Here is an 18,446-nt window from a genome sequence, read left to right as displayed (position 1 = left end):
GCTGATATATCCTTGCAGATGTACTCTGTTATTGCAATTGTATGGGAATAGAGATGTCCTGGGGGTAGGGGACTCTGGCATTGACAGTCATGCATCTGTCCTATGATCCCACTGTTTGGCATTTCCCTTGCATAATGTAGTGGGGTTTCCAGCTATGTGGCCTAATGAATATTATGGGGCACTCAGTATTGGACAGAGTACCTGTTGTCCCAAGTGGCTGTTAGATCTCTGTAAGTTGCCCAGTAGCCCACTCTATTCCCTTGCATACATGCAACAGGTCCATACATATGCTACCATAGTCTAGTACCCCGTACATTTGTTGTATAGCAGAGTGACTTACCTTGTGAACACACTGGTGAGAGACCTGTGTTTCAGGGCTGACTCTTTCTGATGCACACAGTACACAGCCAATGCATGGTTAGGTACAGGTTGTGTGGTGTGGCTGGCATCCTTTTTACTATGTATGCGACTAGGTTGTCAGTCCATGTGCTATGCGTTGCCTCTTGGCCAAGGCCAGGGCATACTGGGCACACCTACGTCTGCCTACAGGAGCAGCCTCAGGGGGTTCCTCCTCTGAGTCCCCCTGTGGGTGTGGCTTTGGGGACCTAGGCACTGGTGGAGGGCTGTGTTTCCCTTCCCTGTGATGATCCTGCTGCAGTTGTTTCTGCAGGATCATATTGTGTAGCATGGCACATATGTGAACATCTGTGCACATGTGGCTGGAGAGTACTGAAGGGTTCCACCAGATATATCGAGGCACCAGAGCCATGGCTTGAGCAGCCCAAATACACACTCTTTGATGTTCCTAGTTTATCCATGTTTCTCATTATGGCATTCATTGATAGGCATGTGAGCATTTCTGATGAGTGTCATCATCCACAGTTCCAGTGCATTGCCAGCATCCCCAGTAGATGGCCATACAGGATGTCCACCCTGGCAAACATCTGGTACAGCTGTGATGCATGCCATTTATAGGAGCCATGATAACTGCCAGGGCTGCCAGCATGCACATTCATGATAATGCCCTGGGTATTGCACACGATCTGGCAGTTAATGGAGTGATACCCTTGCGGTTGAAGTAGACTCTACTCTCCTCACCGGACGGTGCTTTGATGTGGACATGAGTGCAGTCTATGGCACCCAGTACCTCAGGGTAGTGCGCTACACAATAGAAGGGATGCATACTGCTGGCCCTCTCCTCAGGGGTGCAGGGTAAATAAATGTGCTCACTGGCATGTGTTTGCATGGCATCCATGAACTGGTGGAGTACACTGGATACTGATGCCTATGAGACTCCCATCATGTCCCCATTTGGTCTTTGAAAAGGGCTACACATACCTTTGTTTCCACTGGGATGGGTTTCCCTCTGTTGGCTCTAGGTCTGAGTTGAGGGCGGCAGAGCTTATTGAGTTCTTGTAGTATGTCCCTGTCCACCCTGTAATGCTCTACAATCTCCAGCTCATGTAGCTCCTGCAAGGTTACCCTGGATTTGAACACTCTTCTCCTTCTCAGTCTAGGCCTATTGTCAGCAGCAGCATCAGCATTGACCTCAGCATCTAGCACATACAGATGTAGCAGAGCTGCAGCAGCCCCTAGCATTCTCTCTCAGTTAAAACGTCCAAGTCTGTATTCCAATGGTGCAGAGTATGGGGGAAATCAGATTGTAGGGCGTATGCATACTTTACAGTGATCTGCTGCAATGTGGACCTGTGTGATTGGCTAACTATGATGCATTCCACCTGCCAAGTACATCATTGAGGGGGTGGAATGGCCCGGATTAGGTGGAACAGGGGCCACCAGTAATTTATATATGATAAGCTTTCTCAGCCAATTTCTTTTTTTTTCTTTTTTTTGACAATCTTCCTTGCTAAGCACTATGGTGTCGCAAGCAAACCTATATCGCAGGTTTAAATAACGCTCAACAGTCAGTAGACACAGCCCCATGAATGAGCATGCTCAGCATAGCTCAAACCAGCTTAAACATGTGCTCCAAGGTTAAACAAAGCTTAGCAACACCGGACACACACCCCTGCTCAGCTCAGCTCAGCGCCATGCAAACGGGTGCAGCTGTACTCCAATGTGCTTAAAGAAATAGAGACACAACCCTTTTTGATGTCAGCTACCTCTTCTGTGGACACCAACATTGTTCTGGGGCTGCACGGGTTTAATCTGCAGGCATGGATACCCATTTTTGCAATTTAGTAACCCTAGATCATTTGCATACAGATCCATGCACACAACCTGGATACTATACTATTCCAGGACCTGCCTCCACAGACATCTACCATTGTACATACTCCTTGCAAGGCCCTATAATGCATTATTGTCACATGTTTTATTTTTTTCCTTTTTAAGCTTTTAAATATTTTTTTTTTTGCATAACATCATGATGTTATGTTGCCCTGTCTCACCTTCATTCTTTGCTAGTTGGGTTCGGAACTGAAAATCAGTTCTGACTCGGCCTTATACAAAAGCTCGAGAGCTTCCACCAGCCCATGGCTGTACCCTATCCCATGATGCTCAGGGAAGATCACCCAGATCTTATTCGCTGCTAAACAAAATCAGGTGCTTCTTCTAGGCTCCAGGCTAAGTGGAAACAGTTTCTTCTTTTTCTTGTATTTTTCTAACAAATATTTAGTGTGTGTTTGGTACAGTTTAATTTTAAAGTTGTTGATACATCTCTTTCTGTCTGTTGTTGCAATTATACTGTTTGTTGTTGGCAGTCATCTATCACTAGGCCTGCTTGCTTTTTCTCCTTATTCTGGTCCCAAACTCATTAAGTTAAAGAGTTTTTTGGGTCTTTTGCTGTTTAAACTAACCTTTTATTTCTTATCCCCTTTATCGTTGGGTTAACAAGTGACAACATAAATCTGATGGTAGCATTAATGGATACAGTGCTTAAAAATAATTATTTGTCATTTGAGGGGGAACTCTATCATCAGGTTTCTGGAGTGGCAATGGGGGCAAAGTGTGCCCCCAGTTTTGCCAACTTGGTCTTATTCCATTGAGAAGATGAATTTGTATTTCATTCACAATATAGAGATAAGATTGTTCTTTATAATCGATTTCTGGATAACATTCTGGTACTTTGGAGAGGCAACAGTGTTGAAGCGGCAAATTTTGTTGAATATCTTAACGGCACCACCCCTTTTCTTAAATTTACACGTAAATGGGACAGCCAAATGATAGAATTTCTTGATATCAAGTTAAGTAAAACTGCACAAGGGTTACAGAACAATATTTATAGAAAAGAGACCTATAGTAACTCATTGCTCCATTTCAATAGTTGCCATCATACCTCTCAACCTGGAAACATCAAAAATCTGGACAAGGCCCATGAAAAATAGGTACAAATCTGTATGGTGATTAACATAAAATTTGCAAACATAATTACATAACCTCATCCACTCCAATGGAATTGTGGGATACCAACTTTCAAACATAAAACTGAAGAACAGAACCAAAATATAGCACCAGAGTCCCCCTGCAGTCATTGCCATTCCAATGTCCCATTACCTGGCTATTTCACCCAATTTACCATAAACACTAATGTGTCCGCACTGCTTTATTTCTACAATGATTTGGATTTTATTTTTACATTTTATATTACAATGCACAAACACTAATAAATATCTGCTAAACAAAACAATACCGTCTCACAATGAAAATTGACTTGACATTAGAACTTATCTGCCCTTGAAACTCACATTCATTGAAACAGCATTGAAACCCACACCACATCCAAATAAAATGCATCTGGCCAGCGGTGGATAAAGATAACTTTGGGCTGTTTTCAAATCATTGGCCCCTTGCACACAAAACAAGAAACAAAGTTGGAGTGCATTTTAAATTTATTGTTTAAGCATTTTTCCAGTAGGCAATGAAACAAACTGCATGAACTGATAATGACAACTGCCCTATTCAGAACATTTCCATGATAAAAGTCTACTTCCACACACACTATACACACATTTATATATTTAGGCATCTTGCACAGCTTCTTGCACTTATTTTCAATTTCATTTTTTTTTGGGGGGGGGAGGGACAAAAGACCAAAAACCAGGGACACATTTTAAATATTGTTTGTATAAATTTGGAAAGTTGCTTGAATAAAATGTTATGTTACCACCACGCATTTCACTGCCAGATCTTAAACCCAGGCCTGTGCACTATAGTCAGAACAACACACCACTAAGGTAAATCAGCAGTCTCTTGAAAGATAGGAAGACTGAAATTTAAATGGCTATCATTTAGTGAATTCAGTTCTCATTTCTCACCATAGCTCTCAACATTTTAGCACAAAGAAAACTGGAAAAGCCAAATAATGGGGAAATACAGCCCCAAAATGGGGAGAAATTTCAAATACTGATTTTATAAACTTAGAAAATTGCTAAAATAAAAGGTTGTGTTACCATTTATTTTATGAAGAATATAAAGTGTGAAATTCAAATGCCTGTCAGTATTTAATGAATTCAGTCCTTACAGTGTTTTTTTAATGAGGAACAGAAAAAAAATAAGGCATAAACTCACAGGTGGTGGTGGCTAGGGATTGTATATTCTTCAAAAATATAACACAAAACCTTTCATAAAGTCCCTAGCCACCACCACTTGTGAGTTTATGCCTCATTTTTGTTCTGTTCCTCATTAAAAAAAAACACTGAAGGACTGAATTCACTAAACACTGATAGGCATTTGAATTTCAGACTTTATATTCTTTATAAAATAAATGGTAACACAAAACCTTTTATAAAGTCTGAAATTCAAATGCCTGTCAGTATTTAGTAAATTCTGTCCTTCAGTGTTTTTTTTTTTAATGAGGAACAGAACACAAATGAGGCATAAACTCAAGTGGTGGCTAGGGACTTTAGGCTCTTTTTACCTGTACCCAAGGTACAGGACTTGAGCCTGTTTTCCTCTAGCCACCAGGTGTATCTGTCAGGGGCATACACACACACACACACACACACACACACACACACACACACACACACACACACACACACACACACACACACACACACACTCACACACACACACACACACACACACACACACACACACACACACACACACACACACACACTTTACGAATGAAATATGTAGACTTAACACAATTCAGGGTAAACGTAAATGAAGAGCAGCAACGTAACCTAACCACACACACACTTTACGGACAGCAATGTAAACTAAATGAAATATGTAGACTTAACACAGTTCAGGGTAAACGTAAATGAAGAGCAGCAACGTAACCTAACCACACACACACTTTACGGACAGCAATGTAAACTAAATGAAATATGTAGACTTAACACAGTTCAGGTAAATGTAAATAAAGACCAGCAACTCTTCAACGGAAAGTCTGTGTTCAGTCACACACACCTTACTTTGTAAGAGCAGCTCAACTTCAAAAGTCTCTAACTGCACTGCAAGCAACTCTGTTCCATTCTAAACATAAATAAAGACCAGCAACTCTTCCATTCAGGAAAGTCTGTGTTCAGAGTCACACCTTACTTTGTAAGACTGCAGCTCAACTTCAGAAGTCCCTAACTGCACTCACTCTGTTCCGTTCAGGAACGAAATAAGTAAATGTAAATAAAGACAACCAGCAACTCTGTTCTGTTCAGGAAAGTCTGTTCAAAGTCCCTAACCGACTGTTACTCTGTTTTGTTCAATAAGTAAATGTAAATAACTTACTTTGTAAGACTGCTGTCTCTAACTGCAACTCAGACTACAGGAAAGAAATAAGTAAACGTAAATAACTTACTCTGTAAAACTGCTGTCCCTAACTGCAATTCAGACTGCCACTGTTCAGGAAAGTAAACTGTCCGTTGCAAGTGCTGTTCAAAAATTCCATTCAAGACTGTAAGTGCCATTCAGGAAAGTAAACTTCAAAGTCCCAGTAAATATCTTACTCCATCAGGAAAGTAAACTGTCCATTGCAAGTGCTGTTCAAGACTGCAAGTCCCATTTCGTTTACGTCAGGAAATAAGTGCTGACTGAGTTGCTGAATGCTGACCCCTTCACACTTGCATTCAAACAGAATGAGCACCTGAGCTCAATTCCGACAGGTTAGTGGGGCTGGTGGAGCTGACGTCATTGTGCGCGTGATGACGTCAGCTCAAAAGCGCAAAAAATAAAATTTCAAACAGCAAAAGCTGGAAAAAATTGGAAATGAAGGGGTGCCACTCGGGAATTGTGGCACCACCCCATCATTTGGACCCCAAAACTCGGTAAAAACCAAGCAATTCGGTACAGTTGGGAGGTATGGTTGCCATCCCCCACATCAATGTAGGGGTATTGTAAAGGAGCAAATGATAAGGTTGTCATGTCTTATTAGTGACAACGAAGTTTGCAAACAAGAGTTACATACATTGATAGGGATGTTCCTAGATAGGGGATCCCCCTTAAAAATGTGGATAAAAATGTGTAATGAAGTAATTGGTAAAAGGGAGACTAATTTTCCACCCATATTAAAAGGGAGAAGTATTGAACTAGAAAACAGAAGTCATATGAATAACTTCGATTCCAGGGTTTTGATTTTGAAATATAATAGTCAAACAAATGATATAGTGGACACTATTAGGACAATATGGGATACAAGTTTTGATAGTGAACTTAAAAGCAATTCGGGTGTGTATCCTAGGATTGTATTTTCAAGGGGAAGAAATCTAAAAGAATATTTGGAGGGGCAGAGGCCTCGAAACAACATCTTTTCCAGGATGAATAAATGTGGGACTTGTTTGTCCTGCAGATTCTTTAATGCTGGACCCTATGTTAGTGTCCCGAGTTACAACCCGAGTCCTGAGTATTAAATGTCCAGGTAGGTGCAATTGTAACACCTCCAAAGTGGTTTACCTAGCTACGTGTACTCCCTAGACTAGTTTCTATGTAGGAAAGACCACACGTAGGTTGAGGGAATGGATAGTAGAGCACCTAAGAGCAATAAGAATTAAGGACCCTCATAATGCCTTATATACGCACAGTACTAAGTGCATACATTTCAAGAAATTTCTATTTTTTGTAATAGATAGGGTTTTTCAAAATGACAGAGGTGGTGATGCCAAATTGGAAGTTGAATTCTTAGAGTATAAGTGGCAAGTGATTTTAGATGCAACATCACCTGGACTAAATGAACATATATCTTTGGGACCAGTATTGAGATCAAGAGCTGCTAAAATTTAAATATGTAATCTATGTTCATTTTATAACAAACAATTAATTTAAATTTATAGTAAAAGCTTTTATATTATAGATATTAGGTTTATTTGTTCATGGGACAGGGCTATATTTAGGTTGAATATGATGTATGAAGTGTGTTTTGCTTTAAGAAAAGTGTGATTGTACTAATTTATGCTTGATTGATTAATGAATATGTGTATTTAATTAGTTGTTTTGTGGTTACTACCCACTCTGAAGATGCCATTTGTATGGTGAAAGCGCTTAGTGTGTGTAGCCAGAATAAAGAAGCTGTTGGATTTGTACTCTGTTTCGTGTTTCCTTCTACATTTTACAAGTGACCTACCCATTGGGTAACTGTCTCATTTTTGCTAGCACTTCTTTATCATACAAACACTTTATTCAACACTTTCATCGGAACCAGACTTCATCAGAAAACTAAAACTTCTACCAAGGTTAAAACCACTCCTTAATTACTTTATCTTAATACAATCAATAAAACAATTAATCAATTAATTGATAAATCAGTTAAGAAAACTGAATACTTAAACATCATTTCATCACTTTCAACTTTCAATATTTTATAAAACATTTGATATTTATAGAATAATTTATTCTGGGTGGTTTATCTGCCCCCGATTTTATCTGCCATAAAGTTTCTCTTTGTTCATACGGAAGAGAAGGTTGGGCATGATGGGGGGAATGTTGCCACAGCTTGTACTTTAGATATGACATGTGATAGTAACAAAATACATAATATTGTATTACATAATTGGAAAATTTTGGAAGGAAATGTTGATTTCAAGAAAATCATAGGAGATGAGCCCAAAATCGTACATCATAGTTCCTTCCATTTAAAACATTTATTACAAAAAGATAATAACATGTTTAGAGAGAGAGAGACTAAAGCTTTTAATGTAAGTAGTATGCATAAATGTGGACACAGCAGTTTTTGCAGGTATATTTCTGAGGGACCACTTATTATGTTAGGTCATGTGAATGAAATGTTTAGAGTTCCTGGCTATTCGTCTTGTAAGAGTAGGGAGTGGTTTACATTAGTAGTTGTAATGGATGTGATGCCTTCTATGTTGGTATGACAACTCGAATTCTCCTGGAACGGATTAGAGAACAGATGTACAGTATAAAGAAAAGAGACTCAAGAAATGCTTTATTCAAACACACCTTAGTATGTGAAAAATATAAATAAAATAATTTTCTGTATTAGAAATGGGAAACAAAGATCAAAGATGTGGTGATTTTAAAAATGATCTTGAACAAAGAGAAACTTTATGGCAGATAAAGCTGGGGGCAGATAAACCACCCGTAATAAATTATTCTATAAATATCAAATGCTTTTTTAATATATAGAAAGCTGAAGGTGATGAAATGATGTTTAAGTATTCAGCTTTCTTAATTGTTTTATCAATTAATTGATTAATTGTTTTATTGATTGTATTAAGATAAAGTATTTAAGGAGTGGTTTTAACCTTGGTAGAAGTTTTAGTTTTCTGATGAAGTCTGGTTCAGATGAAAGCACTGAATAAAGTATATGTATGCTAAAGAAGTGTTGTGCGGTCAATTTTCTGCCTTTATTGACCATTGGGGAACCAGTATTTTTTCCAGTTGTGAGTTTTTTTGGTACTGGTCACACGTGGTTTAGTTGGTTGGTTATTTCATTACGTGGACCCAATGGCCGAGACGATGGATCCTTTATTGGATTTAACTGATCACCCTACACCTTTAGTAAATTATGCCAGTTTATTACGTATACTGCTGGCTTCCTTAACGGATATACAAAAGACTTTAAACACATTGATGTCCACTAAGGTGAATGAAGGTGAGATATTTGTGAGTTCAGAGAAAAAGAGAGCTACTGTCATTGACATGTCAACTCATGCACCAGAGATATTAAATGAGAAAAACATAGAAGGTACAAATGGACTGGTTCATTATAACGACATTCATTCAGTACGTAACAGCAGACTTGACCCTTTTGGTGGAGCCAACTATAAAATTGTGAGAATTAGGACTGAAGAACTTTGTAATATGTGTGAGAGACTGTGTAAGTTGTTGAGGAAATTTAGATCTCTCGAATTATAGAATAAATATTTTAAAAGATGCATAGAATTAAAAATAGTTCCGAAAGGGCTGAGGTTTTTTAAATGCCCTAATGGAACAATGACATCTGATCCGCTTTTTAAAGAATAAACAATATTCTTTAATGATGCAGGTTTAAAGTTGTTACAACGTTTAATGTATAATAACAAAAGAAAAATAGAAGATTTGAAGGAAGAGATTTTGTTATTGGATAGGGAAGTGTCTTCCTTATCAATTGAGATTGAGAGCCAAGTTATGTATGATCAATTGTTTAAGGAAGTGGAGAAACATAAAAATAGAGTTAATTGCACGTAAGCATAAAAAGCTGTTAAGGGATGTGACAGCTTATGAAGACAACACAGTGTACGCAGTTTTTTTCCAAAAAGTCATATACAGATTATAAAGAAACATTTAATCAAGGAAACAACTTTAGGACTGGCTTAAAAAAGACTTGGGCAAGTGCTGTGAAGGACAAGCCAATCTACCAATCAACGGGCACGGCCATAATGATGAAATTCCTTGGAAGAGAGATTACAAATAATTCCTTAACAAGAGGTGGTAGAGATGAGGAACCAGAGATGGCGATGGAGTCGGACAGTAATAGTCTTGTAGCTACAAATACAAATTTAGGGAGAAACGGAAACAGCACCAAACCAAAAACTTTTTTACCAAATGGCAGGACTATAAAAACAAGGTTGCTAAGAACGAGGGAACAGTCAACCTTGGATTCATCAACAAACGAACTGTAAGTCATAATTATGAGAAATTCAGCATCATTAATTTAAGTGACATTGTTTTGACGAATGAACAGTGTAATGTTTTAATGTTTGGACTAAATTTTGTGCCTATAAGAAAAGCGGATTATTCTAGAACAGTGGTGGCCATAAAAAAGTTCACTCATAAGAAGAGTTTAAATTATTTATTAAAAAATGTAAAGTGTGGTGAAAAGAAGTATATCAAACCATCATGTTTTGTTCCCATGTTAAACCATACAATAAGTATATTCGAGAAGGTATGTTTAAATGACTTAAAAAGCGTATTAAACACAAATAATAATTGGTATGATAACTTAAGAGAAGAAAGAAAAGCTTAAGGTGAATTGAGAGGTAATAAAAAATTAAGACTCATGAAAAGTGATAAAGGGGGCAATATTGTAAATGACTAATGAACAATACATCAACAGTATGTCTAAATTGTTGGACAATGAGGATGAGTATCAAAAAGTGAGTGTAGCTGATATTTTTAGTAGCTACAGACACATTTATACCTTCTTGTATGAGGCTTTGATGAATGAAGACATGGATTTTGAAGTGTATAATTTCTGTTTGAATGAAAAAACAAAAGTGGGGGTACTATTTGGTATCCCCAAAATTCATAAAAACAGGTCAGACCCTCCATTTAGACCAGTGGTTTCTGCTCCAAATTCCATTACTGAAGGTATCGCAATGGTAGTAGATTCAATGTTACATCCTATAGTACAGAGGCTACCCACTTAATCTAAAAGATTCTTGTGATTTTTTTAGACAAAATTAGAAAATTGGTCATAGGTTTTTGTCTTTGATAGTAAAAAACACATTCGTGCCACCTTAGATGTGGTATCTTTATACACCTGTATTCCTCATGAAGAAGGAGTCGAAGCAGTGAGAACCTTTTTGTCAAAAAATGGGCTTTTATCTAATGAGGAGTGAATTTTGTATGTCGCATGATAGTTGAGTTGTTACATAATTTCTTTATATTTGATAGTGATTATTATAAACAAAGAAAACAGGTAGCCATGGGGTCTCCTGCAGCACCTTCTTATGGAAATCTAGTAATGGCAAGGTGGGAAAGTACGATATTGCAAGAACAAAAACAGGAATTTTTGATTCACTATTATGTAAGATTTTTGGATGACCTGTTTGTTATATTGGAGGGAACTGAAAGAGATGTGAAAGTATTGTTATCAAGGTTAAATGACAAAACAGGATTTATTAAATTGACAAAAGGAGATGTAGGTCACACAGTAAACTTTTTGGATGTGAATTTAACATGGGATAATGAATTAAAAAAAAATTGAGAGTAAGATTCACAGGAAGGAAACTTTTACGAAATGGTTACCTGCACTTTAGGATTAACCATCATCTACATATAAAGAAGAATATACCCAAGGGGCAATATATTCGAGCAAAACGCATGACAACTTGGAATGATGATATCAAAAGAGAATTTAACTTAATAACAAATTTATTTGTCAATAGAGGATATGGAAAAGATTATTTAGACAAACTGAGTAAAGAAATTGTGAACAAAAGATTTGATTCATATCCCCCCATTTTAAGAGTACCTTTTAGTTACAATGGTCAAACAGGAGAGAAGGTTGGGTGTGATGGGGGGAATGTTGCCACAACTTGTACTTTAGATATGACATGTGATAGTGACAAAATATGTAATATTTTATTACGTAATTGGAAAATTTTGGAAGGAAATGTTGATTTAAATAAAATCATAGGAGATAAGCCCAAAATTGTACATCGTAGTTTCTTCAATTTAAAACATTTATTACAAAAAGATAACACATTTAGAGAGAGAGAGACTAAAGCTTTTAATGTAAGTGGTATGCATAAATGTAGACACTGCAGTTTTTGCAGGTATATTTCTCTGGGACCATTTATTATGTGAGGTCATGTGAATGAAATGTTTAGAGTTCCTGGCTATTCATCTTGTAAAAGTAGGGGGGGGTGGTTTACATTAGTACTTGTAATGGATGTGGTGCTTTCTATGTTGGTATGATGACTCAAACTCTTATGGAATGGATTAGAGAACACATGTACAGTATAAAGAAAAGGGACTCAAGAAATGCTTTATTCAAGCACACCTTAGTATGTGAAAAATATAAAAATATATATTTTCTGTATTAAAAGTGGAAGACAAAGATCAAAGAGGTAGTGATTTTAAAAATGAACTTGAACAAAAGAGAAACTTTATGGCAAATAGAGTTGGGGGCAGATAAAGCACCTGGAATAAATGATTCTATAAATATCAAATGTTTTTTTTTAAAATATAGAAAGTTGAAAGTGATGAAATGATGTTTAAGCATTCAGCTTTCTTAATTGTTTTATCAATTAATTGATTCATTGTTTGATTGACTGCATTAAGATAAAGTATTTAAGGAGTGGTTTTAACCTTGCAGAAGTTTTAGTTTTCTGATGAAGTCTGGTTCAGATGAAAGCATTGAATAAAGTGTTTGTATGCTAAAGAAGTGTTGTATACACAATTTTCTGCCTTTATTGACCATTGGGGAACCAGTATTTTTTCCAGTTGTGAGTTTTTTTGATACTGGTCACACATGGTTGGTTCTTCCTTTATTACGCCCCATCTGACAGTTCGTCCTTCTTCAGGCCAAAAGTTAAAGAGACCCTAACCAGGTGCAAACAGGAGGGAAAGACTCTTTCTGCCATTGGAGTCCGTTTTTCCCTCCCTACCAGGCCTTATCCCAAAGGTCAGAAGGGGGGAAAAATGTGGTTTCATAAGTCCCAAAGCACCTTCCCAGACACATGTGGCGATTCTTCCCCCAAGGGCAGAGGGGGAAGTAACAATGGAAGATGCCAACCACACAGCAGAGGGGGTTCGCAAAATCAGGGTGACAGGGACTCCTTCCTGGGTAAACCCTTTCAGTGCTCCTGAGAAGAGGCCCGTCTGTCCTTCTCTGAAGGCAGTCGGGGATCGCTTGTCATTGAACCCAAACGCCTGGCTAGAAATCACAAGAGACAAATGGGTAAAACGATCATATCCAGAGGTTATTACATACCCTTTTCCTCTCCCCCATTAGAAAAAAGATCAGTCCCAGATGTTCCACCCAGTCAAAGGGATCATGCAACTCTAGAGGTACAAAAGTTGCTAGTAAAAAGAGTCATCCAAAATGTCCCCGCAGACCAAATTGGATCCGGAACTTACTCAAGGTTCTTTTTAGTTCTAAAAAAGACAGGGGACTGGAGACCCATTCTGGACCTCAACAGACTAAACAAATTCATCAAGAAATCAAAGTTCCAGATGGTGACACTGCAGTCGACACTCCCCTTTCTGGGGAAAGACAATTGGATGTGCTTCATAGATCTCCAGGATGAGTACTACCACATAGAAATGGACAGGCGATCCAGGAGACATTTGTGCTTTTGGTTGGGAGCCAGTCACTAACAGTTTTGAACTCTGCCCTTTGGTCTCACTACAGCCCCCAGAGTTTTCAACAAATGCATGGCAGTAGTTACAGCTCACTTGAGGTGTCTAGGATTCCGGGTGTTTCCATCCTTAGAGGACTGGCTCCTAACTGCCACCACCAAGCATCTACTAACAATAGCGAGAGACACCACCATTCACCTTTACTCCCATTTAGGCATCATGATAAACTTCAAAAAATGTGCCTAGTTGCCATCACAGCATATCGTTTTTATAGGGGTAGACTTGGATACAAGAGAAATGTTGGCCAAACTTCCCCCCGAAAGGATTCAAACCATACATCTTCAGGTCAGGAACCTCTTAACCAAGAAGAAAGTACAGGCGAAGGTTGTTTTGAAAATTTTGAGCACCATGGCGGCAGCAATAATCCTGGTACCTTTAGCTTGCTTACACATGAGGATCCTTCAGTGGCTATTATTCACCCAGTGGTCCATGCAGGAGCTACCCATGTCTCACAAAATTATCATAATAGAATCCTGCAGAAAGGACCTGCGCTGGTGGCTTCACTCCACTCAAGTGACCTTAGGTTGACCATTTGTCCTTCCCCAACCTGTAGTCACAGTGACCACGGATGCTACCCAGATAGGGTGGGGGGTGGGGGCATTGTCTGGGGAAGACTGTCCAAGGTGTTTGGCAGGAAAACAAATACCAGTCGCATATCAATGCCCTAGAGATGAGAGTGGTGCTCTTGGCACTGCAAGCATTTCAGAACTCCCTTCCACTAGGAACAATTGCAATTCAGACAGACAACATGTCGGTGGTATGGTATATAAACAAACAAGGAGGAAACAAATCCTACTCCCTATATCACGAGGCCCAGAGCGTATGGCAGTGGACAGTCTCTTCCCAATGCTTTCTGATAGCAACGCACATCCTGAGGAGGTCCAACATGATAGTGGACAAACTAAGCAAAGCTATTCTGATGGCTCACAAGTGTTCCCTAAAACAGGAGGTTGCGGAAGAGATTTTCCACAAGTGGGGCCAGCCTTGCTGCGATCTCTTTGCCACATCCATGAATGTCAAATGCAGCAGCTACTGGCCTCATCAGATTTGTTTTCCCTTTCTATGGCCCCATCTTCTGGAGGAGCCGTAAATTCTGGACCCAGTTCCAGATCTCCTGACCCTCCAGCAGGGTTGCTTCATCTATCTGTTCAAACCCTCAAGTTGGCAGCTTGGCTGCTCCAGTTCCACAAATAGCCAGGCTTCCTGATATTTCTCCTGCAGTAAAACATGTATTGATTTTGTCTCATAACCCTTCAACGGGTGGGAGGATGGCATAATGATTAAGGTGTTTACTTTACAGACACAAGGTGCAGGGTTTGAGTCTCACATGGGGTAACTGGCTAGGCTTGAAATAGCCCACAAGGGTAGTTAGCCTAGTACTATGAAACTACAAACCTGAATCTATGAACCAGAAAGTTGTATTCTAACAAGTGGAAAAGATTTTCCTGTTGGGTTTGCAAAAATCATATTGATCCCTTTACTGCCCCCATAACAGCAGTGTTAAACTTTTTGGCTAAGCTTTTTAATGAAGGCACAGCAGCAGCTACTATTCAAGTTCAATTAGCTGCTATATCTAGCTATCATATTGGGAAAATGGATCTAAGAATCATGTCCCACAGACTTTTCAAGGCTTTCTTGAAGGGTACTTTTTTACTGAGCCCTCCAGTAAAGGAACCTCCAGCACCATGGGACCTAAATTTTGTTCTGTCTGAGTTGATTCTTCCTCCCTTTGAACCCACATCATCTTGTGACATGAAGTTCTTATCATGGAAGACAGCACTATTGGTGGCTATTACGTCTGCTAGACGAGTGTCTGAACTTCAAGCTTTGTCAATACATCCTCCTTATTTGATCTTTCACAAAGACAGAGTTTCCTTATGAACCAATCCCTCTTTTTTACCAAAAGTGCATTCAGAAGCCAATTTAAATTAATCCATTTACCCATCTTTTTCCCAAACTTTGGCAACAAGGCAGAGTATAAATTACATCAGTTAGATGTGCATAGACAGTTACGTTTCTACCTGTATAGAACAAAGGACCTCAGAAAATTGGGCCAGTTGTTTGTATCCTTTTCAGACAAAAAGAAAGGAGCCCCAATATCTAGTCACACTTTCCAAATGGCTTGCAGACTGTATAATTTACACATATAGATCTCAGAACAGAGAATTTCCAGAGAAAGTGAAAGGCCATTCCACAAGAGCTATGAATACCTCATAAGCCTTTCAAGCGAGGCTACCTATGGATTCCATTAGCAGCTATATGAGTAAAGCCTCATACCTTTATCACTCATTACAAAGTCGATTTGGTCTCCAGGAATAGGGCCTCACTTGGGTCTACTGTTCTAAAGAGTTTTCTCCATTGAGCCACCCAAGAAAGAAGGTGCTAGGGATGCTGCCCCAACCAGCAAAGAATGAAAGCAAGATAGGACAACAAACCTGGAACGTTATGGTGAGTACATAACTTCTTATTTGTGGACTGCTGCGCACCGCACATAGTATGGGTATTAAAAAATATATTTTAAATATTTTTTCATTATGTTTTGGACACACAGGGCATAGTTTTGCACATATCTGTGTATGCTTTGCTATTTCTGACCTTCTAACAGGGCTTTTACAGCCTCTGTTCACTTTTTCATTCATGTACACGGAAATTTTCCATGTACACTTCTGACACCAACACAGGATCTGCACAACTCCCTGTCTGCTTGCTGGATTGCTCTACTCCCTCATTTGCATGCAATTCATCTGTTTATGAGGTGATTTGCATGCCACAGACACTTCTGTGTTGACATGCTCGTACACGCCCCTCAGCACTGTTTACTGGATTGCACATCTGCTTACTTCCATGTAAGCTCCATGCTACTATACCTACATGGAAAATTAGTCATTGTAGGCTTTATTGAATTCCATGAGTCACAAAAACAGTATGTGTAATATGTCTCTAAAAACATCTGAGATATTTGCGGATATATATATAACAAGAACTCTCCAGGTCATGATAGAATTATTATTCAGCATATTTAGAATCAAGTTAGAATATGGCATTCTGATCTGGAATCAAATTTCCAAGTTATACATAAAGAAAATAATATATACATATACATATTCATAGGAAATTTATCAAATGGTCAGTGGTCTAGTGAGCCAAAGTTATGAGCATGGGTCATAATACTTATTCTTCTAATCCCTGGCTCACTCTAGATTATGGTGTACTCACTACTGGCACATAAGACCTTTCAGGATAACTATTTGAGTTCCTAGATAAAGTAAAACAAGTACAGACTCATTAGAGCACTATACAGAAATTAACATTTAACTGTTTTACTCTGAGAGTGGTATCTTACTGATTGAGTTGAGTCTAAGAAAGTTAACTAATACACACAAGATTAACTCTGCCTCAGATGTATTTTTTGGTGACAGATGTTATTTGGTCAGTCCTGAAAGGCATTATGGACTTGTTTTCTTAACTCGTATACCATGTAGTATGATAAAATATCTATATCTAATAGCATCTTCATTTATATATCACAGTGCCCTCCAAACAAATTTTCCGCTAATTTTTCTTCACATTTTTTTATTCTTTCATTATATAGAAACACATGATCCCATTTTATCCTTCCATCCACTCTTAAGTATTGGGGAACTGAAACACTCATCGGATCTGATCCAGCTATCTGCCAGTGCTATTAGCCTTGAGGTCCTTCATATTTTTCCTCCCATAATTCCTCCTGTGCCTCTTTAACTTCAGATCTCATTTACCACCATTATGTGTGGACAATTGATTGAGTCTCTGGTATTTCTTTCAAAAGTTCTACTCTGTTTCTTTGACTATATGAAACATTGTTTAACTGGTGTAAAGTTTCAAAAAAATGTAGCAAGGTTAGTTATAAAATTCACCTTAGGACACCCTCATCTTATGAGTGGTGTGCCTGGGACTACAGCACCTGGAGGCAGACTGCTGTATTTTCAGGGTTTCGGCCTAGGTCTCCTGCAGAAAATCACGATAAACCCCTGGACAAAAGAGAAGGATATGGAGCCCAGAAAGAGAAAGCCAGAAAACCTTCCTCAGATCTGAAGATCCAGAGACATTAGAAAGCTCACTCCCTTCCTGATCCAACACTGACACACAGGTCTCCACCTTTAGTTTTCAAGACCATTGTTATCAGGGACAAATCCTATTCAAAACCTTCAGCAGACACTACTCTAAGAAGGGAATCTGTCAATTCCTCTCCTCCAGGCCACTTTCTGCAGCATCATTAAAATGTATCATGTCCATCCAAAGCACTACAAAGACAGATTGGAAGCATATGATGAGGGTATGTTTGAAGGTGCAGAAAGAATTGGGTGTCACCTGAGTCTCCATCTGTTTCAGGCTGGGTTGGGTTATCCACCCTCTTCAACTCTCTTAGTTCCTTTACTGTTGCCGGTTTCAGCACCAGTGATTTCAATGCTGAGTCACCTCCCAGAGCCTATCTGCTCAGTGCCAACTGGTGCCATTACCTTGACAAGTGGATCTCAGGACCAATTGCTTGAATGCTAGGTCTTCAGCACCATCCTGGGCACCAACTCATTTGGAGCCATTTTCAGTGTCAGAATCTTCAGTCTTCAATCTGTCAGCACCAATCTCCTTCTTGGGCCCATCTGGGTACTTGGTGTCACATTGTCCCTCTTTGGTACAACTTGCATCCAGTTTATCAGAGGTAGTAACACCAGGATGTTGGTCTATGATTCTACAGATTTTAGATCTGCCTTTGACAATATGGAGAAAATGATGCCTCCTCTTCTGGTTGACGGACAGAGTCACCACCAGTACCAGCTCCATCCCTTGACACTCTTCTATCATCTGTTCTGCCAATTCATCATGACTTCCAAGAATGGAACAGAATGGGAAACCTCAGGGAACCACAGCAGTTCTGGAAACTCTGACTAGATTCACCACAACCCCCTCCAGAGGATACC

The sequence above is a fragment of the Protopterus annectens genome, chromosome 9.part0, assembly GCF_019279795.1.
Source record: "Protopterus annectens isolate FY-2018-M chromosome 9.part0, PAN1.0, whole genome shotgun sequence".
Classification (NCBI taxonomy): Eukaryota; Metazoa; Chordata; order Ceratodontiformes; family Protopteridae; genus Protopterus; species Protopterus annectens.
The sequence above is the reverse complement of the archived record's forward strand: the minus strand, read 5'-3'. Positions refer to the sequence as shown.